Source organism: Acinonyx jubatus, chromosome D2, assembly GCF_027475565.1.
Source record: "Acinonyx jubatus isolate Ajub_Pintada_27869175 chromosome D2, VMU_Ajub_asm_v1.0, whole genome shotgun sequence".
NCBI classification, from domain to species: Eukaryota; Metazoa; Chordata; class Mammalia; order Carnivora; family Felidae; genus Acinonyx; species Acinonyx jubatus.
The window spans coordinates 83,020,045-83,047,917 of NC_069393.1; the positions used below are offsets into that span (position 1 = coordinate 83,020,045).

Below are 27,873 nucleotides of genomic sequence, written 5' to 3' on the forward strand. Positions count from 1 at the left end.
AATATCTTCCCTGTGTTTGTTAAGAGGTGTGTTGACTGCAAGCTACATACGTGCCCGACGGTCACCAGCCCTAGAAGGGGACTGAGGAGGGAGCAGATTCTCTGAAAACCAGACAGCTCCCAGGGTCTTTGGGTGATTTTTAAGGAAGAACCCCTATAGATGGTGGTGACAAAATAAAACCAGCTTAGAGGTAAGTACATCTTGCCGTTTCCCACCCGCTAAATAAGCCAGCGAGAAAAGTGGGGGAAACGCAGGCCGTGTCGGCCGCCAGCCGAGTCGTGCCGTCAGCCACAGAGGGTGAGACACTCCCGTCTGGCGAGCCCGCTGTGCCAGGCGTCCTCCCCTGAGGTGGCGGCAGCCTCGGCGGGGACGTGGGTCTGGCTGGCCTCGCTTCGCGCCCGGTGCGGCCGGCGTGGCGGAGAAGGCCCCCGGGGAACCTGCCTGCGGCCCCGCCCCAGCCCCCCACCCCGCAGCTCACCAGGTTTCTGACTTTGGTAAATGGTTTCATCCCTGACCTCTTCTGTGTAATTGGTGAATTTTAAATGGGCACCATATGTTCTTTTTCGCAACCTCAGGAAAGGTTCTCTGGGCTCGCTGCATTAATACAACCCACGTTTACATTGAGTCGTTTTACTTTTATTTTTAACTGAAAAGGCCTTCCTTTGGATGTTTTGCGCGTGTGGGGCTATTTCTGAATTAAACCCTAATGTGGCTGCAGTTCACCAGATAGCGGATGCTGTTGGGATGGATGATATTTTGATGTTGTCGATGGTAATATTTTTGTATAGGTTTTAACGTTTACTGGTCTACCCATCCGAATGCTGGTATATTTTTGCAGGAACTAACCGATGACAGGTTGTATGCTTTGTAAATCAAACAGCCATTCCTAAAGATAAGTTTATGGGGGAGAAAAGAAGGGAGCTTTGAGAAACCGCCGGGACGTTAGCAAGTGGCTGAAAGACTTCAGGGCAGCCTGGGGCCACCGCAGCCACCCAGGGCCAGTCCACGCTAGTGGGTGTGTGAGAGATCCTCCCAACTGGACCTAGGGTGGAGAGCGGCCCCGACCCTTGACCTCGGGCAGAGAGACCCAGAGGGATGGGAGTCGGTGGAAGGTGGCCAAATGCTGTGCAGTCAGCAAGCCTCTACAGATTCTGTGACCTTTGGAAACCACCTGTCAGGCCCTGCAGGAAGGGTAACCTGTTCCAGACACTACCGTTGTCTGTGACCTGCCTGGGTGTGGACTTCGCTGGGTTCAAGGTGTTCTTGGGACGGGCGGCTTCTGTTCTGAGCTGCAGGCCAGGCAGCCATTCTCACTCAGGGCAGAGCTCCCCTCCAGCAGTATGAGGGACACAGGCCAGCTTGGGAAGCCCTGGGGGGTTCAGGTTAGGGGTTCTGCTGCCCTTCCTGGGCCTCTAGGGGCCTGCCTGGCGGGACTCGCCCACACCCGCTACCAGCACACGGGAGATGCTCCATGGATCCCATTCCCAGCATGTGGAACGGCTGAGCAGGAGACCGCACAGTCCCGGTTTGCCAGGCGAGGCGCCCCAGCAGGTAGGCACTGTGCGCTGGGAGAGGGCACTCACCTTCCGAGTTTGCACTGTTCCATTTGTCCCCGTGGAAATGTAAGCCCTTTAATTATTTTTGAGGACAGATCGAACTTATTTCGGAGAAGAACCAGCTCAGGAGTAGCAGAGGGCCCCTAGAGAAAGCTTCAGCACCTCCTCTCCAGCAGAGTGTGTGTTTGTTATTTTTGCCGTGATTCCTACTGTTTCTCTTTATTAATGCAACACAGAACTTTCTTCCAGGAAAGTGAGAAGGCCATAAACCTATTTCAATTCTATTGTTTATTTGTCGGAAGAAAAAAGAAATAGAGTCTTCCCCGAAATGCTCAAAAGCCTGCTGCTCTCTGTGTGGGGAACCCTGGGTGGGGACGGCCCAGGAGCACAGGCCACTCCCCACTGAATGCAGGCACAGCCACCCTAGGTGATGCAGGCTGCATCTGGGGGCTTGGATGCAAAGAGTGAAGCGCCCGAGGCGGACTAGACCAAGGCCTGAGTCCTGTGAGGTGCACAGGGCCAGCCAGCGGGGTCTCCTGGGAAGGCCAGCCATTCCCCTCGTGCAAGTGACTCGCGGAGGGTGGGTTGAATGATGTGTTAGAGCAAGTGGGGGCCCCCCTCCCGCTCAGGGCTGTAGCTTTCCTCCCAAGCCTCCAAGGTGCAGGCCAGCAGGTGCATGTCAGGAGTGGGGGAGGGCAGCGGTACAGAGGGAGTACAAGACCATCCCTGAGGCCCGCGGTGGTAGGGTTTGACAGAACTAGGTTAGTTCACAGGCTTTCAGTGTGTCATTTAATGAACTTTGAAAACGCATACCTGTGTGACTAACACCCCAGGCAAGAGACAGAACTTTTCTTGAAACAGGTATCTGTATACCGATGTTCACAGCAGCTTTATTCACAATAGCCAAAACTTGGAAGCAACCTCAGATGTCCAGTGACGGGTGAAGGGATAAACAAAATAGTGATCCATCCACACAACGGAATGTTATTCAGCTTCCAGCCGTACCGTGGTCTCAACTAAGAAATTAACTGGTAAATACCATTAACTATGGACTTCACTCCAGTTTCTCCACCAACGTTGTTCTGTTCCAGGATCCAGTCCGTTCGCTTGTCACACCTCCTTAGTCTCCTCCAACCTGTGACAATTTCTTACACTTTTCTTTTCTTTTGCGACCTTGACGCGTTAACCTTTTTAGTTTTGTTCTTGAATCTCACAACCTCGAAAAATTTACCTAGTTTTTAGTAGTTTTCCTTTAGATTAGGATTTTCTCCCCATAGAATCATATCACCTGTGAGGAGAAAAGAGTTTTACTTTTTCCATTCCCATTTTTATACATTTCATTTCTTTTTCTTGCCTTATCTCACTGGTTATCACCTCCACTTGCTGTGGAATACAAGTGGAAAGAGTGGCCGTCCTTGCCATGTTCCCTTTCTTTGGGGAAGATCATTCCACTTCTGGCCATCGAGCATGGCGCTTGCTAAGCACAGGCTTCTCGGGGTGCCTGTTACCTCATGGAGGGTGCCTCCTTCTGTTCCCGGCTTGCTGAGAGTTTTCACAATGAGTGCGTTGAATGAGTTGAATCTTATCAAATACTTTCTCTGCCCCTGTTAGGATGATTATATGGTTGTTTTTCTTACTCTAAGTAGTGAATTACAATTAATCTTCAGATTTTAACTTTGTATTCTGAGAGCACTCACTTGGTTATGACATACTATACCTTGTCTATACTGCTGGATGTAATTTGCTGTTATTTTGTGATGAATTTTTGTATCTCTGTTGAAGAAAAAATATTGGCCTATCATTTTCTTCTCTTTCATTATCACCAAAGTTTGGTGTTGGGCTTAATGCTGGACTCACGGGGCATGTTGGGAAGTGATGCCTCTTCCTCTCTTCTCCGAAAAGAGTGCGGTAACATCGGTCTTGTTTCTTTCTCAGATATTGGGTAGAATTTACCAGTGAAGCTCTTTGAGCCTGGAGTTTTCTATAATGAAAAGGCCATTATTTATGGATGCAATTTTAAAAACTGATGGAGGGCTGTTTACATTTTCTGTTTATTTTGTGCCAGTTATATTTTTATATAGTTCATGGAATTTACCTATCTCCCCTAAGTTGTTAAATCTCGGGCACAATGAGGTTCACAACAGCCCTTTAGTAACTCCTCGATGTGCAGAGTCTTTTTTTCCCCATCCCTGATGTTAGTGTCTCATGTTTGCTTTTTTGTTTGTGTCTTGATCAGTCATGCGAGATAGTATAATTTTCTGTCAGTACATAGCAAACTGCCCCAAAATTAGTAGCTGAAAACAACACTGATTATTTTACTCTCCCATGGAATGGCTTCTGCTTCCATCTGGGCCCACCACAGGGCTGCCGTTAGCTGGAGGGTCAGCAGGCCTGGAACATGGTTGCAGCCTCACATGTTCAGCACATGATCTCCGTCACATGGCCTCTCCTGCTCCTGTGGGTTAGACAAGCTTCCTGCTCACAGGACAGTATTCCAAGGGGGCAAAGGCACAAGTCCCAAGACAATCTGAGTCCTGGGCTGTGAATCTACACAGCATCACTTCTGCCACGTTCTCTTGAGCAAGATGGAATCACTCGGCCAGCCGATTTCATACACTTGAGAAATGTGGGGAAGACGTGGCGAAATTTCACTACAAAGGACCCTGCCTTCTGTGACAAAGGAATTTGTGGCCATGAAGCAATCTGTCACATTCCACAATCTGCCCACAGTTTTCTCCCTACGTGCGCCATATTCTTTCTCCCATCTCGGATGCCCGAAACTCTCATCCCTGTTAGGGCCTCAGACTCCCAGGCCAGGTTCTCATGATCTACATCAGGATCATCCATCTGGACACACACACACATACACACACCCCTCCTCTGGTGTGTGTCCTCTGAACCAACGAACCAAGTTACCCCACAAACAGGACCTAGAAAAACACAGGGCCAGCTGCTCCCATCAAACAGAGGAGGAGCATAAGGCACATGCAAGTCCCTGGTGCCTACCAGTTCTGAAATCCAGATGGACCAGGCTGCCTGAGCCCCCACTCCAGAGCCAAGAGATACTCTGATTAAGGCCCAGTTCTGATCTCAGGAAGGATTTTCTGATCCGTTGTTCTGTCCACTGTTCTCTCATTCTGCTCTCTCAAGGTCCTTTCTTTCCCACCAGAAAGGGCCCATGTTTGAAGGTCAGTAAGTTTCTGTGTCTGATTCCTGCTCATAGAAAGCTGGAGTCCCACGCACCTGGGTGGCTCAGTTGGTGAAGCGTCCGACTTCGTTCAGGTCATGATCTCACGGTTCATGAGTTTGAGTTCCACATGGGGTTCTGTGCTGACAGCTTGGAGCCTGGAGCCTGCTTCAGATTCTGTCTCTCCCTGTCTGTTCCTCCCCTGCTCTCACTCTGTTTCTCTCTCTCAAAAATAAGTAAAAGATTTAATAAAGGTTTTTTTTTTGAAGAAGAAGAAAGCTGGGGTCCCAGAAGCATCTTTTCATTTTCAATGATCTTGATCTTTTTTTTTTTTTTTTTTTTTAGTCCAAGCTGGTAGTGCTCTTACTGATGCAATTCTCTTAAAAATGTTTTAGGTCTCCTATGAATCTTGTTGGAATCTCCTCTATGCCCCCCAACAACCATCACCATAACTCTTTTCAAGACAAACCTGTCCCTACTTTGGATATGTCAGGCTTCGATGAACCAGTGCCCCACAGATCCTTGGAAGCCCCTTTTCTCTTGTTGAGAAAGTCTATAAGGCACTGCTGCATACCGCTCTGAGGCCTTGCAGTCCCTTGATTCAGTCTTTACTCTGAGTCCATTTGTTCTTTCCTGAATATTTTGCTGACTGTTGAAGCGGGAAATGTGAACAACTTTCCTTTTGGAACCAGGTAGGTAATTCTGATCTGCATATATCCTGTGAGTTCTGCTTGCAGATGCCAGTTTGGGTTTTTTTGTTGGGTTTGTTCTAGCTCCTGCCTCTCTCTTCCGTGTCGTCCTGCGTCATCATGGGGCCCTAACAGGCACTCTCAACAGTCTGCCTAGAAGTAGGTCTCAGCCGTATGCATGGGTTCAGGCACGTCTTCCGTGTTCCAAGTTAGCCACTGGTGACAGTCCTGCCCCTCGTCCTCCTGCCCCTGGCACAGGTCGTTCTCCCCGAAGCCAGGCCTCTGCTTTGCAATTTCCCCGAAGCCATCTCCGTGCTCTGCATTCTCCCCAAAACCGGGCCCATGCTCTGCGTCCTCCCTGCCGTCTAGACGCCCATTTCCATTTCAGCTATTTCTTCCTGCCCAGCAATCGACCCAAACACCTAAATCAACAATGACTTGTTTCTCGTGTTTCTGTGGCTTGGCCAGGCTGTTCTTACTCCCGTGGTGTGCTCAGCTTCAGGCTCCGTAGGGCGCGATGGCCCGGAGAGCCTGCTTCACATGCCCAGTGTTTGCTGCTCAGCTGGCACCTCTGTTCTCTCCCACCCAACCACCCCCCACTACTCCAGAAGGCATCCTCCCCCGCTGGCCTCGGGCCCCTGTGTCAGAAGGACAAGGACAAAGGCCGCCTAGACGTGAGGCTCCCCAAGCTCACATGACCTCACGTCCACCGCGCCCTGTTTTGGGTCAAAGTGAGTCACAGGGTGGCTCGTTTCAAGAGAGGGGATGTGGACCCCGCCACTCGGTGTGACCCTGCAGAGGATCCTGGGAAGACTGCTGTGGTACTCGGGGAAACGGTCTGTCACACCAAGAGTGTCTCAGCCTCGTTGATCTTTTCAGGACCTGGCGGCTCTTTGACGGCATTGATCTTCTTACCCACTGCTCCACCCTGCCGGACTGTGTCACAGAATGTTCACGACAGGGGTCACTCCCAAAGGGAGCCTCCTCCCTATACGAGGCTCAGAATGCAAGCACTGGCACCTTCTGAAAGTTCGATTCTGCAGAGGAACCACCGAAGCCCCTTCTCCCGTGGGGTCTCACACCGGGGCACCAGTGGGGGGCTTTTGGGGGAACAAGGCCTGTGCTCATTTTGTGCAGACCGGCAGCTTGCTCGTTCTTGCCTCTCTCTCCACTGACCCCCCCCCCCCTTTCAAGTGCCTGCCCCCTCTCCTCCCTGTGGCCTCCCTTCCTTCTCTTCTTCTTCTTTCAACGTTTATATTATTTTTGAGAGAGAGCACACGAGCAGGGGAGGAGAAGGGAGAAGGACACAGAGAATCCAAAGCAGGCTCTGACCCGAGGAGAAGTCGGACACTCAACCGACCGAACCACCCAGGTCGTCCCTTTTGTCCTTCAGGGAACTGTTGAGAATCGAATAGCAATGCGTCTTCCGAGGGCCTTTGCCGAAGCGTTGCTGTAGAGCCCGGAAGGAGGCTGTTGAGAGCAGCTCTGGCAGGGGGACCTGGTCCTGCTGCGTGGCTTGAGAAAGGCCGAGATGGGGCATGCGGAGGCAGGCGGCCCTCCTGAGCCTCTGCTGTCTGCACAGTCACGGGCGCCCTTCCCTTCCTCGGGAGACGGAGGCTGACCGGCCGGGAGGGCGCTGTTCCCGTGTCAGCACAGGGTCCTTGGCGGGGTGTCTGGTGTGCCGGGTCAGCCCAGCCGGAGGTGGCAGGCGGGAGCCGTGCCAGCCGGACTTTCTGGTCTTGTTTCCTGACCCCGCGTCGACTACAGGCCCCGCCTCGTTTCTCTCTCCGATCCCCCATCTCTCTCGTTATCAAAGGTGGAAAAAAGGCAACTGTTTCCAGAGGCTGCTCTGCTCGCCTGGGCTCCCTTGGGCCTCACCAGCTCCTGTGTTTACGGGGCTGCTGGGCTCTTAGGGCAGATGATCCCAAGAAGGGAGTGAGGTCACTTTTAGTGTCCGTCTTGGTTAAGTTCACTCTCGGCCGAATGTGAAATGGGCTCTTCAGCGTCCCTGCTTCTCGGTGATTCTGGGTGTGCGGCCCAGCCGGGAGCTGGTCCACTGAGCCCTGACCCAGACAGCGGTCCATGGGCCCACAGACACCTGCACGCCCCAAGGGAACACTGTATTATGAGTCGGTGAGCCAAGGGGCTGGTGGCCAAAAAGAGCCCCTCCGGAGAGGCGTGTGCCCTCTGTCCTCCCCGCCTCCACTTTGGGGGCACCTTCAAATGGGTGGCCGCAGGCCTTATCCCTTCGGTGCTAGATGGTGCGGTCCGTTGGTTATGAAAGCAGTGTGGTCACAGCAAGGGCTGAAGCTGGGTCTGGTCCCTGTGTCTGTGGGAGATGGAATCAGGTTCTTTCAGTCCAGCTGCGTCTTGGGCCGAAAGCTGCTGTGGAAACCTGGATTTTTCTCCAAAACATGTCAGAGAAGACTGTGGGGATGTTCACATGAGAAGAAACTAAGGCGCAGGACAACCGGGGGCAGTGCTGCTCCCAGACCAGACCTGTAGCAGGGGGAAGGTGTGCCAGTCGGTGCTGTTGGGCCAGGTGACAGAATGGAGGACGAGTGGTCGATTGAAACGCGTATCAGAATCCCACTTGCTGAGGTTGCTGACCGCCAAATCCACGGGCGGAGCGCTCTGACCCTTGAGAAGCACACGCTCGCGTATTTGGGGGTGAACAGCCATGAAGTGCTCACCTTGCTCCCAAGCGGTTCAGAAAAAAATCTATGTTGGCCGGCGGGGGGCAGGGGGCGGGGGGGCAGTAACGATGCTCTTAGCAGCACGGCCACCTGGGCCTAGGTGTTGGGGTGTTCTCCATTCTGCCAGCTTCCCTGGAAGCTCGAAGTGGTTTCCAGGTAGAAAGTTTTTAGAAAATGGTTTTGTTTTCCAAGGGCCTAGGTGTAGAGGAGAGCCCCCCGCAGGCCCCAGAGCACCCTTTCGTGCACACGAATCCGCACGCCGCGCCGAGGTCCCTCCCTGCAAGCCAGGCGCACCCCCCACCCGTGTGCAGAAGCCAAACTCCGCGTTTCAGTTTCAGGCTGTTGAACAGCGTGGGGCAAAGTGTCTTCCTTGAGCGTTTGGAGTACCTGTTCTCTCTCCCCGCATTTGCTCCAAAGCCCTCAGATGCCCTTAGCGTTTGGATTGATTCTCCTCATTGGGCCTGTCTTCAATTTGGTTTCAGGCACTTTCCAATAAGTGCATGAAGTGCTCTGGGGCTCCGGAGAGGCACTCCAGAAATCAATACGTGTTCATCATCGTTGCGGCGGTTACGAGCGCCGGCCGTCCCCCGGAGCCAGGCCCACCAGGGATGCGTGTCCTCCCCCGCTGCTCGGCTCGTTTTGTGTCTCCCCGCGGATGGCCTGCAGTTGTGTCTCAGTGATGATCAATGCCACCGCGTCAGCGTGTCACCGTTAGTGCCAGTGGCTTGGCCCTCTCGCTGTCCTCTCGGAGACCTGGAGATTTATGGTCCACGGCTGTGCGTTCCTGCCCTGCCCTTGCTGATTGGGGGGTGGGGGGGGGTGGCACACAGGAGACCCAAGAAGGGGCCTTTCCTTCTCAGTGTTTGCCATCCGCTGGGGCAGCATCACTGCCCACTGGGGGTCCAGACCCGTTTAGATGTCCAGACGTTTATGCCAGCTCCGTGTGGGTGTCATCTGGCCCATTTTGAGGAAGGATGTGGTCGCCCCGATCCCAGGCGCTCGAAGAAAGCCCCATGCATCACTCACGTGTGGAAACGAGAATAGTAGTCACGCATAGGCAGCACTCTACAGTGTGCAAAGCCTCTGTCCAGACGTTATTCATCTCGTGGAAACTCGCAGTCCCAAGAGGTGGGCAGACAGTTGGGGGGCTTCCCACTTTGGGGGCTGGGCCGGGTGGAGCTGCTCGGTGAGCTCATGCCCGTGAGCAGCCCGAGAACGGCCTGGATCCTGAGCCTTTACCCGGTCAGCAGCACCGCCGGGAAGGGAGGTGGACTTTCCTCCTTTCTGCCCTTTGCACAGCACGGAGGAAAGTTCAGGGCAGAAGAGTGGGCCAGGCTACTTTGGCCCTCGCTCGCTTTCTTCCAAACCAGCGGCAGCTGGGGGGTGTGGGACTTGCCCAGCGCGGCCTGGATGTCTGGACAGAGTATTAGGCTGGGAGTCACGCGTACAGCCGAGCCCCTGTCCTCCTGTCCAGGCTTCACGGTGGCACGAGGACATGGCTTCTTCTGTGTCCAGCGCTGGGGGAGCACACCGAGGCCGTCTCCGCCTCTGTGTCATCCCCCGTGCCCCATCCCGGTGTGTCACCTGGGGTTCTGTCCCAGCGCACTGACCCCTACCGTCCCATCAGCAAGTCTCAGTGCCCCCGCTTCTCAGGCAGGAGAGCCGAGTCCCCGAGAGCCGTATCGCGTTCCCCACGTTGTGCCTGGTTGGCTCCTGGCTCTAGGCCCTCCCTGCTCGCCATCTCTGGACCAAGAGGTCTGGCTGGCACGGGGGGTTGGGGGGGAGGGGCACTCTCCCCTGCAGGGGCGCTCGGAGGCTCGTGAAGAGGGTTCCCCAAGCCGACGCATGAGGAGCAGCTGGTGTGGATTCTCCTCCGTCTCCCAAGGTGTCTGCAGCATCCGTCTGTCCACCCTGCGGCGGCCTCCTGGCTCTGCTCCCTGGCTGCCCTGCCCCCGCTCCACGCCAGCTCAGCATCTGCCACACTGGCCCCTCAAGCCTGTCCCCACAGTGACCAGACTGTTCGGAACTCCACAGGCCACACACTCCTGTCTGAAACCCACTGCTGGCTCCCACCAAGCCCTCCCGCAGCATAGCAGCCAGGCTGCACAGCCCATCACCCTGGCACGGTCACCCTGGCCGTCCCCAGCTCCCAACACCCCCCCGGCCCCACGCTGTCACCGGGAATGCCACCCTTTCGTGAGGCCGAGCCTGTGCACCCCTCAGAGCCCCACCTCTGACACCCCTCCGTGCAGCCCCTGCTTTGGGGCTTCGTCCTGCTGTCTGGACAGTCGGCCCTGAGATCACGGACGCTTGCCACATAGGAAGCCAGCTGTGCATTGTCGGCCAGAGGTCAGAAAGTAAAGAGCAGGCCACCTGCCTTCTGGGCGGAGACGCCCATAACGTCCGCGTCAACGCCAATTCTGGAGGAGTGAAGATGGGAGAGAAGTGGGTGGGAGAGCGGCTGGGTTGGGGGAGCACCCATGGAGGCGCCCGGGCCCCAGCCCTTTCCCTCGGGAGCCAGCACGACGCCACCCCCACCCCGTGGGAGGCAGGGAAGTGTCGTGCAAGGCCCCATTGCTTCTTGGCTCCAACCCCGTCTTCTGCCCTTCACTTCCAGGCGGCGGGAAGTGGCTCCCTCCCACTGGGATAGACGGTGTCCAGGCTCCCGGCAGGTCGGCCCTGGGGTGGTGGAGGCCGGGACTCCAGTCACTGCAGACAGAGGAAACTGGCCCAGGACCGGAGGCAGGCTTTTGAGAACAAGCCCCGGCCTGTAAATAGTGGCCCAGGTCCGTCCACAGTGCCGCTGCCCGCTCCCCCAGCCCGCGACCCCCGCCATCCTGCGAGTGAGCACAGCCCACGTCTGCGGCTTCAGGAGGGCCCGGCTATGGGATGCTGTTGACGAGGCATTTATAAATATTTCATCTTCACGTTAAAAATACGGGACCGGGAACCATCAGCAGCTGACAACAGAAGGGCTTTCTCTGCTGGTCGTGGGGGCAGAACCCAACAGCAGGTGTGGCTCGGGCCAAAGGACCAAAGGGTTGTGAGTCAGAAACGTGTAAACGGCTGCTGTTGTCAAGGCGGTTGTAGCCCAGACCTGTGGGGGTCGAGGATCTCAGACGGGCCTGTCGTTGCCTCCGAGTGTGTGCCAAGCGTAGACTGCTCATACAAAACAAAATGGATGGTTTATTTACGTCTGGTGCCATTAAGAATGGAGGAGAAAAGTTCAGCCCAGGATAAGAAGCTTAAATCTTGATTTTTCCCTTCCCCCTCGCAAAAAGAATGGATTCCTTGCATTGTAAATTATCCAGCCCTTGTCCTTGGCTTGGCAGCTACTTCGGGCTGGTATGGACATTGCATAATCTTAAATATTGATTCTTGTTAGACTAAAAAAAAAAGAAAAAGTCCAAGTGCACGGGGCTCCACCGGTCTGCCTGTCCAGGAAATCACCTTCCCCATAGCTCACTTCTGATGGCCTCTAGCCTTCCTGACAGCAAGATCCATTCTGATTAGAAAAGTTCCAGGAGAAAAAGCAACGGTCAGGATCGCTTCCTCCATTGCAGCAAACAACGGCTGGACCCCTGCCCTCCTGAGCTTTCCGCACAGAGCAAACCAGGGTGAGCCCACGTCCCCCGGCTCTTCTGCCGTCGCCCCCCAAACTCAGCTGCCCCCGCCGCTCCCGTTCACGGCCTCTACACCGGGTGTTGGGGTGCACCCCTGCTGAGGGCGACAGGCTCCCCCCAGACGCTTGTCCCCGAGAGATACTTAGCGTGGCCAAGAGCCTATCCCACTCATGGAAGAAATGTCCTTTTAGAACGAAAATCACTTTCAGAAAAAGAAAGCTCTGTGGTATTTGCCGCTGGACCACCGAGGCCTCTAGGCACCGAGATAATTAAGGCTTGGGTTTTAGCAGAACGGAGAGAATAATCTTTGTGGACATCCGTTAGGGTTAAAAATGAACCGCTGATCACCCCTGCGACGCACAGACCACATTGCACTGCGGGGGGAGGCGGCAAACATCAGGCAGAGAACGTGTCTCCCGTCCCAGGCCCGGTGACGCCACTTCCATGACTAAACACAGAAGGAAAACCCAACCGTGAACTATTTTCTTCAGGTTGGCCACTGGTGGTGCAGTTTCATGAAACACAATTAACGTCCGGTGTCCTCTGCGGCCAGAATTTCACGGTGTGTTACCTGAGCAGTCAGCTTCCGTTAACTGGCCAGGAGCAGCGAAGGCAGGGAGGTCTGTTGACTGATGTCTTCGGTTTGATGTTTCAAAGGTCTTCCTCCAAAAATGGTTTCTAGTTACTCCAGGCTGTCCCTTGAATTACTGCAGACACCCAAGATTGCTGGCGAGATGAGGGTACGTGTTAGGACGGGGCCCCTGCTCCCCAGTTACGGGGACCGCTTTCTCCTGCAGTTACCGGAAGAGGCTCTCGGCGTGGAAGCTTGTGTCTGGGCATAACGCGGAGGCTCGTGTGTTCAAGGCAAGCCGACCGATTGCTTGGTCTCCTGGATTGGTTCAGATGGGTTCCGCTACAAGAAAGCGGCAAAGCAGGGCCTGGGACAGCCTCCTCTTGGTTTGCACTGTGGGCGGCTCTTGCCGGGACCCTTGCATACACCTAAGATACCCTCCTTCCGGCATTTTCTGAGCCTACCAGAGTGCCAGGGTCATGGTGAGCAAGTTCCACAGTGAGCCTCGAGGTCGCTGGTGCAAACACCGGCCGCCAGGCTCCCAAGGCCCTGCCAGACCCAACGGGCTCTTCCTGAGGTTTGGCTCAAGCCGCAGAGGGCCCAACGGTCCCGAGAGGATGCAGCAGGTCAGCATTGCACAAACAGCCCTGTAGTCAGATGAGCCATCTGGCCCGTAAAGCAGGCCCAGGAAAACCTCTCCGTGTGGACCGTTTGTTGCTGGTGGTGTCACCTGAATATAGACTGGTCAATTTGTATTTCTTTTCAAAAGTCTCTGCTTGTCAGCACGGCCCTCCCCGCAGCCTGGTTCCAGTCCCCACCCCAGCGAGGCTGCATGCAGGAGCCTCTACAGACAGCAGGTGCCACGTAGGGTCCGGCCCCTGGCCGCCCCCTTTCTCTGCAGAACTGTCCCCGGACCTGCAGGCTACCTCAGCCTCACGGACCGAGTGTCCTTCCCGTTTCCTCCGTTCCTAACCGTCTGATTCAGTGGCTTCATGTTCTCAGGCTCTCCCTTAGCTTTTATGAAGGAGAAGAAGAAAAGGGGGAAGAAGGAGGAGGGGGAGGGGGAGGGGAGGGGAGGGGAGGGGGGGAGGAAGAAGAGGAAGAGGAAGGAGAAGGGAAAATGGTGTCAGCTTCCCGGTGTCCAAGAATGATTTGTGTTTTTCAAGTTGTATTTTCTATTTCTGTTCCCTGTCTCGGCCGCTCATCCCTGAGCTCCTCCAGCGACCGTCGCGGAGACCAGTCATTCATAACAGTTTCCAGCACCCCCTCTCCATACGCTGCTCCACGGCTGCCTCATCACAGACTTAACTTATGTCCAGGAGATGCTCTCGCCCCCCGTAAAAGCCGCCTTTGGCTTAGAAGTTCCCCCATACAGACGCTTCATTTAATTTCTTTGCTTCTCTGTGTCTTAGTTTCCCCACATGGATCAGACCTTGTCAAACAGGCAGCTCGGGGCTGCCTGATGGCCCCGGAGAGAAAGCCCAGGGCCCTCTGAGGCCTCACGTGAGTACAGCGCTTTGCAGTTCACGTGGCCTCTTTCTCCTCCTGGGCAGCAGCTTCTGCGGTCCGTGACACCGTTCCCATCTCAGAGATGAGAAGTCGGAGTGCAGGCTTTTCTTGAGGTCTCTGGTCTTGAGCTGGATTTTGACCAGGCCTTGTGACCCCAAACCCTGAGTCCTGTCCAGTTCACACGGATGTGACTTCGCAGCACAAGGGAAGGTCCTGTGCAGCCCTTTGTGGCGGAATATGCTGTTTGAACTTGGCTGTGCCTTTGCCTGAGCTCAGCATTCTGAGTGTTGCGACATGAACAGCCTTCCGGCCCCAAGCGGCCAGAAGCAGCCGCCACGCCCGGCAGAAGGCACCACCTCCATGTTTGAAAGTAGACCCACCTGCCTGAGGTGCTGTGGTCTCCTGTCGGGCAGCCAGCAGGCCTCCGCACCTGCCAGGGGGTGGCGGGGAGCAGGTCCCCGCAAGTGTGCACGGGGCAGTCACGGTGGGACCGGGGAGCCGCCCCCGGAGAAGACGGGAGAGTGGTGAGCGTCTGTGTGGACTCACCTGCGTGGCCCCAGAACCTTCCGTCAGCTGGTGCTCAGGGCTCTCTGCAGAGGCCTGCTTGCTTTGGAATTGGCGCGTGAACCAAAACAGGATTTCTGGAAGGAATCCTTCCTGTTCCTCAAGCCTCCTCTTTCCTGCCCTGGCCCTGGCCAAGCAAGGTCTGCCAACTCCCAAGTTATCAAAGTGCCCTCTCCACCTGTCCTATGGGGCACTTGTCCCAGTGGCTCTTAAATTCTGGTGGAGTAAGTGGAGACACTTCTTTCGTTCCTGAATGGGAAGATTCAGTGTCTTAAAGTCTGTAGTCTCCAAATTATAAATTCTATGTAGTATCGCACTGATTCTGAAGTTATTTAGAAGAGTAAATGCACAAAAATAGCCAAGAAAAAACATTTTAAAGGTTCTCAGAGAAGGTTTGCCCTTCTGGGAATAAAAATACGTTTCAAAAAAAAAAAGCTGCAGAAATTAAAATAAATGGTGTCTGGGAAGGAAAACCCAAAAAGGTCAGTGGAAGGAAAATAAGGAATTGTCACTGTGATACTTTAAATCAGCAGAAAGGATGCGCTGATAATTCAGTATGTGGTTTGAGTATAACTCGTCCCCATATTTAAAAAAAAAAAGTAAATTTCTCCTCATATCAAACATAAAATTAAACTCTGGAGAGATTAAAGACCCATGAAACTATCAGAGTATCAGGATGCAATGTAAGAGAATTTTGTTTTTAAATCTTCAGATGGAGAATATCATCCTAAGCAAAGACGTGGAAGCCGTGAGGGAAAGGCTGACGCACAGATCACCAGGGGCAGGGGCCGGCGGGTACGGGGACAGAAGCCCAAAGCAAAGCTGTCGACCTGGAGAAGATCATTGCAAGGTATAGACAGAGAAAGAGGTAAGAGCCACAAAATACAATGAGCAGCTGCAAATTAACAAGAAACAGACGACGCAGTAGAAAAATGGGGAGATGACCACAGGTGCTTCACAGAAAACAAATGGTCCATGAATATGTGAAATACACTAAACCTCACTGGGAGTTAAGGAAATGCAGATTGAGGGGCGCCTGGGTGGCTCAGTTGGTTGAGCGTCCGACTTCGGCTCAGGTCATGATCTCACATGATCTCACACGTCGGGCTCTGTGCTGACAGCTCGCAGCCTGGAGCCTGTTTTGGATTCTGTGTCTCCCTCTCTCTCTCCGCCCCCCCCCCACACTCTCTCTCACTCTCAAAAATAAATAAACATTAAAAAAAATAATAAGGGGCGCCTGGGTGGCTGGGTCGGTTGAACGTCCGACTTCGGCTCAGGTCACGATCTCGTGGTCCGTGAGTTCGAGCCCCGCGTCGGGCTCTGTGCTGATGGCTCAGAGCCTGGAGCCTATTTCAGATTCTGTGTCTCCCTCTCTCTCTGACCCTCCCCCGTTCCTGCTCTGTTTCTCTCTGTCTCAAAAATAAATAAGCGTTTAAAAAAAAATAATAAAATGCGGATTGAAACAGGAAGGTAGCATTCTCACTAATGACATCAGCCAAAAAAAAAAAAAAAAAAATTCAAGTTTTCATTTTAATTCCAGTGTAGTTAACATGCAACATTGTGTTGGCTTCAGGTGTGCAGTGGAGTGACATAGTAGGGTGACATGTTCGTCACAAGCGTACTCTGAGTCCCCCCCTCTGGCAGCCACCACTTTGTTCTCTGTAGTTAAGACTCTGTGTCTTGATTTGCGTCTCTCCCTCTTTTTTTCCCTTCGCCCATTTGTTTCGTTTCTTAAATTCCACACGTGAGTGAGTGAAATCGTATGTTATTTGCCTTTCCCTGTTTCAGCATCATACTCTCTAGCCCCATCCATGCTGTTGCAGAAGGCAGGATTTCATTCCTTTTAGGGCCGAATAATACCGCTCTGTGTACGTATACATACTCCACATCTTTCTTCTTCATTCATCGGTCTGTGAACACTCGGGCCACTTCCATAATTTGGCCGTTGTAGAGAACGCTGCTATGAACCGAGGTGCACGTATCCCTTTGAATCAGTGTTTTTGTATTTGGGGGGTAAATACCCAGTAGTGTGATTGCTGGATGGTACAGTAGTTCTATTTTTAAGTTTTGGGGGAAACTCCATACTTGGCTGCACCAGTTTGCATCCCCATCAGCAGTGCAAGAAGGTTCCTTTTTCTCCACATTCTCACCAACACTTGTTGTTTCTTGTGTTTTGATTTTAGCCATTCTGACAGGTGTGAGGTGGGGTCTCATTGTGGCTTTGATTTGTATTTCCCTGATGATGAATGATGGTGAGCATCTTTTCATGTGTCTGTTGGCCATCTGGATGTCTTTGGAAAAGTGTCTGTTCATGTCTTCTGCCCCTTTTTTGATTGAATTACTTGTTTTTTGGGGTGTTAAGTTATAGAAGTTCTTTATATATTTTTGACACTAACCTTTTATCTGTTATTTGCAAATGTCTTCTCCCATCCCATGGGTTGTCTTTAGTTTTGTTGATCGTTGCCCGTGCTGTGCAGAAGCTTTTTATTTTGACGTAGTCTCAATAGTTTATTTTTGCTTTGTTTCCCTTGCCTCAGAAGACAGATCTAGAAAAATATTGCTACAGCCAATGTCGGAGAAATTACCACCTCTGTTCCCTTCCAGGATTCGTATGGTTTCAGGTCTCACATTTAGGTCTTTAATTCATTTTGAATTTATTTTTGTGTGTGGTGTAAGAAAGCAGTCCAGTTTCATTGCTTTGCATGTAGCTGCCCAGTTCTCCCAGCGCCATTTGTTGAAGAGACTGTCTTTTTCCCACTGCGTATTCTGGCCTCCTTTGTCAAAGATTCATTGATTATAAAATTGTCGGTTTGTCTCTGGGTTTTCTAGTCTGCATTGATCTGTGCATATGCCAGTGCTGTACTGTTTTGATTACTGTGGCTTTGTAATATAACTTGTGATGCCCCCAGCTTTGTTTTTCTTTCTCAAGATTGCTTAGCTACTTGGGGTCTTGGCTCCAAAGTTTAGGATTGTTTGTTCTAGTGCTGTGGACACTGCTGGTGATGCTTTTGGGGGGATTGCATTAAATCTGCAGATTGCTTTGGGGAGTGTAGACATTTTAACAACCTCTGTTCTTCTAGTCCCTGAGCGTGGGATGTCTTTCTGTTTCTTTGTGCCGCCTTCAGCTTCTTTGATCGCCAGTTTATGTTTTCAGAGTGCACATCTTTCCCGTCTTTGGTTACATTTATTCTTAGGTATTTTATTGTTTTTGGTGCAGCTGTAAATGGATTGCTTTCTTAATTTCTCTTTCTGCTGCTTCATTATTAGCGCATAGAAAGGCAACAGATTTCTGCACATTGATTTTGTGTCCTGAACTCATTTATCAGTTCTAGTCGTTTTTTGGTGGCATTTTCAGGGTTTTCTACATGTAGAATCGGGTCATCTGCAAACAGTGAAAACTTTACTTCTTCCGTACCGATTTTAATGCCTTTTACTTCTTTCCACTGTCTGCTTGCTGTGGCTAGGACTTCGAATGTTATGTTGAATAAATGTGGTGACAGTGGACATCCTTGTCCTGTTTCTGACCTTAAGGGAAGAGCTCTCAGTTTTTCCCCATTGAGTATGATGTTTGCTATGAGTTTTTCACGTGACACCTTTACTATGTTGAGGTACATTCCCTTTAAACCTACTTTGTTAATTTTTTTTGTAGCTTTTTTTTGCCATAAATGAACGTTGTACCTTGTCAACTGCTTTTCCTGCATTTATTAAAATGATCATACGGTTTTTATCCGTTTCTCCCACTGATGTGATGTATCACATTGATTTGCAAATATTAAGCCACCCTTGCACCCCGGGAACAAATCCCACTTGATCGTGGTGAATGACGTTTTTAATGTGTTGTTGGATTCCCTTTGCTGGTATTTTGTTGAGGAATTTTGCCTTTATGTTCATCAGAGGTACTGGCCTGTAGTTCTCTTTTTTTGTGGTGTCTTTATCTGGTTTTGTTATCAGGATAATGTGGGCTTCGTAGAATGAATCTGGAAATTCTTCTTCCCTTTTTTTTTTTTTGGAGTAGTTTGAGAATGGTAGAATTCATCTGTGGAGCCGTCTCGTCCTGGAATTTTGCTTGTTGGCAGTTTTTTGATTACTGACTCAGTTTCACTGCTGGTAATCAGTCCGTTCCGATTTTCTATCTCTTCCTAATTATGTTTTAGTAGAATGCATGTTTCTAGGCATGTATCCATTTCTCTACATTGTCCAGTTTGTTGGCATAGAATTTTTCATAATGATTTCACATAATTGTATATGTGTGGTGTTGATTGTTATTTCTTTTCTTTCACTTACGAATGTGTTCATTTGAGTCCTCCCTTCCTCCCCACCCCCCACCTCCGCCATGGGCCCTCCCCCCCCCCCCCACCTCTCTTTTTTGGATGAGTCTGGCTAGAGGTTTATCAATTTTGTTGATCTCTTCAAAGAACCAGCTCCTGGTTTGTTGATCTGTTCTATTGTTTGTTCAGTTTCTATGTCATTTGTTTCTGCTCTAGATTAGCAAGAAGTTTGACTAACAGCAGCCTTGCCACAATGTAAGTCTCTCAAGAGCAGTAAATGTTTGTCCTTTGAGTCACAGCTTTGTCCCCAGCATGTAGCACACTGCCTGATATCTAGTAGCCACTCAATAAGTAATTTCTTAAAATTTTTTAAAAATTGTGCTGAAATAAACAACATTTGTCATTTTCACTATTTCTAAGAGTACAGGTCAGCATAGTTGAGCACGTCTGCTTTGTACCTTTCGATGCCATCATCTTCAAAACTTCCCCATCTTGCGCAACTGGAACTCTGGCGCATGAAACCCTAGCTGCCTGTCCCCTCCCCCCACCCCAGCCCCTGACAACTACCTTTCTGCTTTCTGTGTCTGTGAATTTGACTGCTGTGGGGACCTCAGATTAGAATCATGAAGTATTTATCCTTTTATGACAACTATTTTTAAATGAAGCAGTGAACTATTGTGAGTAAAGATAGGCAGCAAAAGATTTTTAAATTACTTTCCAGTTACACTGAGATATAATTGACATGTAACATTGTATCAGTTTGAGGTGTCCATGATGATTGGATACATGTATCAATTGTGAAATGATCACCACAGTCAAGTTCACTAATGTCCATCACCTCACAGTTATAAAACATACTTTTTCCTTGTAATAAGAACTTTTAAGATCTTCTTTCTTAGCGACTTTCAAGTATATGAAGCAGTATTACTAGAACTCATTTCTTACAAGTTACAAATTGAAAGATTGTAACCCAGACCCTCCAACCCCACCCCCATGTCTGGCAACCTCATCTGGTCTGTTTCTATGAGTTTAGTTTTTTAGATTCCACCTAGAAGTGAGATCACACAGTATTTGTCTTTTTCTGTCTCATTTATTTCACTTAGCATAATTCCCTCAAGGTTCATCCACATTGTCACAAATCCTTCATTTTTATGGCGGAATAGTATCCCATTGTATGTGTGCGTGAGTATGTATATTATGTATATGTATATCACATTTTCTTCATTCATTGTTGGACACGTAGATTGTTTCCATGACGTGACTATTGTAAATATGCTGCAGTAAACACAGGGGTGCACATACCCCTTGGGAAGGTGACATCATTTCCTTTGGATGTAGACCCAGAAGTGAACATAGTAGATCATATGGTAGTTCTATTTTTAATTCTTTGAGGAATCTCCATACTGTTTTCCTTAGAAGCTGCACCAGTGTGCATTCCCACCAACTGTGCACAGCGCTTCTCATGCTCCACGTTCTCACCAACGTTGGCCTCTTGTCTTCCATGGTGAATCCTTCAAGGCAAGAGATGACCTCTCATTGTGGTTTGAGTGTGCATTTCCCCAATCATTAGTGATGTTGAGCACCTTTTCATATACCTGTTGGCCATTTGAATATCTGGGGAAAATGTCTGTGTAGGACTTTTGCCCTTTTTAATTGATTTTTTTTTTTTTTTGCTATCGAGTTTTATGTATTGCTTACATTTTTTTAAATTGAGCCTTATCAGATGGGTGGTTTACAAGTGTTTTCTCCCATTCTATAGGTTACCTTGTCACTTCATTGATGGATTTTTTTTCTTCTGTGCAGAAGCTTATTAGCTAAATGTGGGCCCCCTTATTTATTTATTTTTATTTGCATTTTAGGTGTCCTATCCAAAAAAAGAATTATTGTCAAAGCCAAAATGCTTCTCTCCCCTCTGTTTTCTTCTGAGAGTTTTGTGGTTTCAAATTAAGTCTTTAGTCAAACACTTTGAGTTAATTTTTGTGAGTGGTATAAGCTGTAGGTTGACTTTTTTACATGTGAATTTCTAATTTTGAAAAGACTATATTTTCTCCATGGAATATTGTTGACTTCCTTGTCAAGTATTAGCCAATGGTATACGTGTGGGTTATTTCTGGACTCTGAGTTCTGTTTAATGGGTCTGCATGTCTGTTTTTATGCCAGTCCTATAGTGTTCTCATTACTCGAGTTTTGTAACACAGCTTGAAATCAGGGTGGGTGATGCCTCCGGCTTTGTTCTTTCTCAGGGTTGCTTTGGCTTCTCAGTGTCTTTCGTGCTTCCATACAAATCGTTGGACTGTTTGTTCTCTGGGATTTTGATAGGGATTGCATGGGGTCTATAGATGGCTTTGAGGGGTAGTATGTAGACATTTTAATAATACCAATTCTTCCAATCCAAGCACATAGGGTATCTTCCCAGTTATTTGTGTCTCCAGTTTCTTTCTTCAGTATCTTATTGTTTTCAGTGCCGAGATCTTTGACCTCCTCAGTTAAAATTATTCCTAAGTATTTTATTGGTTTTGATCTTTTGTAAATAGGATTATTTTCTTTATTTCTTTTTCAGATAATTTTTGTTAGTGTATAGAAACAGTATTGGTTTTGTATATTGATTTTGTATCTTGTAATTTTACTGAATTCATTGATTGGATTTAATAGTATTTTGGTGGAACTTAGGATTCTGTTTCTATAAAATTGTGTCATCCGCAAATAGAGACAATTTTGCTTCTTTCCAATTCTGATGACTTTTATTTATTTTTCTTACCTGATTGCTCTAGCCAGGACTTTCGAAAATAGATACTCTCAAACAGACACATAGACCAATGGAATAGAATAGAGACTCCAGAATTGGACCCACAAAAGTATGGCCAACTAACCTTTGACAAAGCAGGAAAGAATATCCAATGGAAAAAAGACAGTCTCTTTAACAAATGGTGCTGGGAGAACTGGACAGCAACATGCAGAAGGTTGAAACGAGACCACTTGCTTACACCACTCATAAAAATAAACTCAAAATGGATGAAGGACCTGAATGTGAGACAGGAAACCATCAAAACCCTAGAGGAGAAAGCAGGAAAAAAACCTCTCTGACCTCAGCCGCAGCAATTTCTTACTTGACACATCTCCAAAGGAAAGGGAATTAAAAGCCAAAATGAACTGTTGGGACCTCATGAAGATAAAAAGCTTCTGCACTGCAAAGGAAACAATCAACAAAACTAAGAGGCAACCGATGGAATAGTAAAAGATATTTACAAATGACATATCAGACAAAGGGCTAGTATCCAAAATCTATAAAGAACTCACCAAACTGCACACCCGAAAAACAAATAATCCAGTGAAGAAATGGGCAGAAAACCTGAATAGACACTTCTCTAAAGAAGACATCCAGATGGCCAACAGGCACGTGAAAAGATGTTCAACATCACTCCTCACCAGGGAAATACAAATCAAAACCACACTCAGATATCACCTCACACCAGTCAGAGGGGCCAAAATGAACAAATCAGGAGACTATAGATGCTGGAGAGGATGTGGAGAAACGGGAACCCTCTTGCACTCTTGGTGGGAATGCACACTGGTGCAGCCGCTCTGGAAAACAGTGTGGAGGTTCCTCAAAAAGTTAAAAATAGACCTACCCTATGACCCAGCAGTAGCACTGCTAGGAATTTACCCAAGGGATACAGGAGGGCTGATGCATAGGGGCACTTGTACCCCCATGTTTATAGTGGCACTTTCAACCATAGCCAAATTATGGAAAGAGCCTAAATGTCCATCAACTGACAAATGGATAAAGAAGATGTGGTTTATATATACAATGGAATACTACTTGGTGATGAGAAAGAATGAAATCTGGCCATCTGTAGCAACGTGGAGGGACCTGGAGGGTATTATGCTAAGTGAAGTAAATCAGGCAGAGAAAGACAGATACCATGTTTTCACTCTTATGTGGATCCTGAGGAACTTAACAGAAGATGATGGGGGAGGGGAAGGGGGGAAAAACGTTTCAGAGAGGGAAGGAGGCAAACCATAGGAGGCTCTTAAATACTGATATCAAACTGAGAGTTGATGGAGGGTGGGGGAGTGGGGGAGTGGGGAAAGTAGGTGATAGGCATTGAGGAGGGCACTGGGCATTGTATGGAAACCAATTTGACAATAAATTATATATATATAAAGTTATATATATATACACACATGTATATACACATACACACACATATACAAAAGTAACTGTCAAAACATAAAAAAAAAGAAAAAAAGACATACTCTCTTACATGTTATGTGGGTAAATGAGACCATTTGGAAATACCTAATCCAAATTTAAAGTTCATGTTTAAAAAGTGAACCAAGGGCGCCTGGGTGGCGCAGTCGGTTAAGCATCTGACTTCGGCTCAGGTCACGATCTCGCGGCCCATGAGTTCAAGCCCCGCGTCGGGCTCTGGGCTGATGGCTCAGAGCCTGGAGCCTGCTTCCGATTCTGTATCTCCCTCTCTCTCTGCCCCTCCCCCGTTCATGCTCTGTCTCTCTCTGTCCCAAAAATAAATAAACGTTGAAAAAAAAAATTTAAAAAAAATAAAAAGTGAACTAACCATTCTACTTCAGGAGCAATTCCTTACAAAAATACTGATTTATGCACAAATATGTGAGTTACAAGGATGTTCTTTGTAGCATCTCTCAGTGTAAACTTTTGTTGAAGGAAAATACTGGCACTAAGACGTTCAAGAATCATAAGCATGGGGATCTGTGGGTTTTTACAAAGTGAACGAACATACCAGGATCCCTCCTACCTTCTCCTAGTCACCACTACCCCACCCAAGGGTACCTCAACTTGGACCTTTCACACTGATTCATTTTGCCTATTTTTGACCTTTATGTAAATGGAAATCACATAGTGTATTCTCTTTTCATGTCTGGCTTCTTGCAGTCAACGTTGCGTTAGGAAGGGTTCATCCATGTGAGTGCGTGTAGTAATAAGAAACCTGTTTTCATTGTTGTATAGAATATTTATATTATATGAATATGCCACAATTTTATTTTTTCATTTTACTATTGATGGACATGTTTCCATTTGGGGGATATTAAAAATAATGCTGCGGGGGTGCCTGGGTGGCTCGAGTAAGCATCCAACTCTTGATTTCAGCCAAGGGTATGATCTCACAGTTCATGAGTTTGAGCCCCGCGTCGGGCTCTGCAATGACAAGGCTGAGCCTGCTTGGGAGTCTCTCTCTCCCTCTTTCTCTGCCCCTCCCGTGCTCTCTTTCTCTGTCTCTCAAAGTAAATTAATAAACTTAAAAAAAATAGTGCTGCTCATGGAAGCTTTGCAAAGTGCAGGATATGTCTGTTACCTTGATTGAGGTGATGGTGTATTGGGTGTGTGTATATGTCCAAACTTGTCAAGTTCTGTACATTAAATATGCAGTTTTCTGTATGTCAGTTATGCTTCAGCGAAGCTAGTAAAACCCAGTGCTGTTATTAGCATGTTTTTTCATGTGACTTAGTATACATGTGCACATTGCTGTGGGGTGTGCAGCTGGCACTGGGATTGCAGAGTCATAATGTGCAGCTTTACTAGGTTCTACCAAAGAATTGACTAAAATAGTTGTACTGATTTGTACTCACACCAGCAGTGTGTGAGAGTTCCTCTTGGTTTATGTATTTGCCAAAACCTGGTATTACCTGATTTATCATAATTAGCCCATTCCGGTAGAGGGTAGTCATTCCTCTTTGTGGTTTATTTTTCATATCCCTGGTGATAAGTGAACTTTAGGATCTTTTTTGTGTTTATTGATTATTTCTGTGAATTTCCTGTTCAAGTCTTTTGTCCATTCTTTTTTATTAAGCTCTCTGTTTTTTCTTATTGATATGTGGGACTTCTTTATATTCTGAGATGAGTTCTCTGTCAGGTATCTGCCTAGCAAATACCTTCTCCCACTCTAAGGCTTGTGTTTTCATGCTGCTGAAGTTACTGTTTTGAAGAACAGAATTACCTAATTGTAAGGTGGTCCAACTTAACAACTTATGGCTGAAGCTTTTTGTGTCCTATTTAATATATCTTTGCCTGGCATATTTATAAACATAGTCTCCTGTGTTTTCTTCTGAAAACTGTATTTGCTACATTCAGCCACAGATCCATCTGGACTTGATTTTTCTGTATGGTGTGAGACAGGGGTTAAAATTCTGTACAGGAGGCTTAGCCACTTGTTGGCCCAGCCCCACCTGGTCACGTGTGGGTCTGTCTCGGGACCCTGTGTTCCATTTGCTTGGACTTTTGAGCCATCCTTGCATCAGTAGTACTCTCCAGTTTAAAGTAAGCCTAGATAGTTTGTGGTCTAAGTTTTCCAGTTTCGTCTTTCTTCAAGATTACCTTGACCATGCGTGGACATCTGCCTGCCCATATAACTTTTAGGTTCAGCTTGTTCTTTTCCACAACACTAAACCTGCTGATATTTTTATTGTGTTTAATCTACAGATAAATTTTGGGAAATTTTACCTCTACTTTATTATGTTTTTAAGCCCACAGAGCATATCCCTCCAGTTATTTAGACCTTTAAAATATTTCTCAATTCTGTTTTGTGGTTTTCTTTGTACCAGTTTGGAACAATTTCTACTCAATTTATCCTTAGATATTTGATGTTCTGCTACCATCGTAAATGGTACCTTTCTTTAAAAAATGGTATCTTTAACATTTTTATCTTCTCCTTTTTGTTGCTATACCATTGTTTTTAACAGCACAGAAAGTGAAATGTTCTCAGTGGTGGGGGCAGATTAAATAAATGCACTTCCTTCTCTACAGTCAGTAGAATAAATGGAGTGGACCCCGTGTACCAACAAGGGGAAGATTATTGGGGAAACATGGTGCAGAACATATAAAAGCCATGCTCAGTGTTGCAGTTTTTTAACTATATGGAAATGGGTATCTTGTGAAGTCCTTTGAACAAGGTCTAGAAAGACTGACAGCTGTTTGGTAACAGTGTATCACCAGGGAAGAGGACTTCAGGCAGAGCTGGGGTGGAGGAGAATTATCTCTTCCTTGGTCTCCATGTGCATGACTTTGATTTTTACAACAAGCTTGGGTTACAAGAGCAGGTACAAATGGATTCTTACCTGCTTAATCCCTGTCTTGCTGTTGGCCCAGGACCTGGCCCAGCCCACGGTGAGACCGCCACAAATACTCCAACAGAGCTGATGTTCTGGAGTTTCCTTGGCCTCTGGGGGGGCCGTGGGTCTCTTGCAGGCCTTCTGTTCTTTTGTTTGTTTGTTTTAATTTTTTATGTTTTTTAATTTATCACGGAGAGAGACAGAGCATGAGTGGGGGAGGGGCAGAGAGAGAGGGAGATAGAATCTGAAGGAGGCTCCAGGCTCTGAGCCATCAGCACAGAGCCCGACGCGGGGCTCGAACTCACGAACTGCGAGATCATGCATGACCTGAGTCGGAGTCGGACGCTTAACCGACTGAGCCACCCAGGTGCCCCAGCAGTTTTTTTCTTGTCCTGTCACTTTGAAGAGTGTATACCACAAACTAACACAAAAAAAATATGTGTTCAGAGTAAAACCACACTGGATGACAAAACCTGGGCTCTCAAGGGCCAACAGGGAGAGATACTAAACCACATATCCTGAGCATAGAAGCAGGTGCCTCAGTCCAAGGGTCCTGGAAAGTTTGGTTTGCGAGCGCTGAGGGTGCTGGGGCTACAGCGATGATCCAAGCAGACAAGTCCCCCCTCCTCAAGGGGCTTATGCTCTAATGGCTGACAGTATGGAAGCCAGTTGAATGTGTGGGTAGTAGGGAGAAACACTGAGTAAAAGAAAGAGGGAGAAGGCATGTGGGTGGTGGTTGGGGTAAGGGTGTTAATTTCAGAGCAGGCAAGGACACCTCAGGGTGCAAGACCTGAGTTGGGGGAGCACAGCAAATGCTTGTAATCCATACCCTGGAGCTGGGGCACTTGGCCGGGGGGGGGGGGTTGGTGGAGAGGAGGGGACTGTGGGGCTGACTGTGTACATCCTCGAGGCCCCTGGGAGGACTCCAGACAGAATGCGGTGAAGGTGGTCTGCCCCGAATTTAGGAGATGCTCTGGCTGCTGTGCTGAGAAGGATGGGGGTGGGGGGGAGGAAAAGCAGAGGGACGTATTGGGCCACTGGTATCTCGAGCCAGGGCAGCACAGGTATGGCTCAGACCAGGGTGGAGAAGTGGGATCGGCTGAGATTTCGGATATCCAGCTTAATAACATAAGTTTTGAGGAAATTTAATACACAGGACTGTGGCGTTTAAAAAGTAGGAGTATTCTGGAATGTTCAGAAAATAATAAAACCATTTTATTTTTTTAACGTTTTTATTCATCTTTGAGAGAGAGACAGAGTGCGAGTGGGGGGAGGGGCAGAGAGAGAGAGAGGGAGACACAGAATCCAAAGCAGGCTCCAGGCTCCGAGCTGCCAGCACGGAGCCCCACACGGGGCTTGAACCCACAAACTGTGAGATCATGACGTGAGCTGAAGTCGGACACTCAACCGACTGGGCCACCCAGGCACACCCAATGAAGCCATTTTAAAAAGCCATCCTTTTGAAGGCTGCTTTTTCTCTTCAAGAAAATGTAACTTCTGGAAATTACCTTCGATGAGGAACCCAGTGTGTATGCTCCACGGGGGACCAAGGGCAGCCTCAGAACAGCCCAGGCAGAGCTGGGGTGGGGCAGGCTGGCTCACCGGGGGTCACGTGAGGCATCACCTCACCCCAGGTAGGACCCAGGCTGTGATCTGGCCTGTGTGGCCTGGAGATGCGGAGTAGGGGCCCCTGTGACACCTTGCCTCCTACAGCTTGTGGACACTAAGTCCTGGGGAGCAGCAGGTGGGAGGAAGACGAGGGCACGTGTGCAGCACCAATGGCTCTCGCACTCAGCTGGGACTTGAGTCCCAGCAACGTCCTCGAGGAAACGCGGTTTCCTCAAAAAACCAAAAGCCTGAAGACTGATTCTCCATGGAATGTTGATTTTTCTTCTTCTGCTTTGATAAAACCACAGGACTTCTTCATGACAGCTTTATTGAGAGATAATTCACATACCTTAAAATTTACCCATTTAGGGGCACCTGGGGGGCTCGGTCAGTTAAGCGTCCGACTTTGGCTCAGGTCTTGATCTCACAGTTCGTGGGTTCGAGCCCTGCATTGGGCTCTGTGCTGACAGCTCAGAGCCTGGAGCCTGCTTCGGATGCTGTGTCTCCCTCTCT

The 27,873-nt window shown here is 48.9% G+C and overlaps 1 long non-coding RNA gene across 1 annotated transcript in view; it reads left to right on the top strand.

Annotated features, from left to right (window-relative positions):
- Nucleotides 1–13,665: 13,665 nt before the first annotated feature.
- LOC128312722 (uncharacterized) overlaps nt 13,666–27,873 on the top strand; it is a 32,157-nt gene continuing 17,949 nt past the window's right edge. The window contains exons 1-2 of the long non-coding RNA XR_008292405.1: nt 13,666–13,825; nt 15,108–15,263. This is a non-coding gene — a long non-coding RNA (uncharacterized LOC128312722). The remainder of the gene's footprint in view (nt 13,826–15,107; nt 15,264–27,873) is intronic.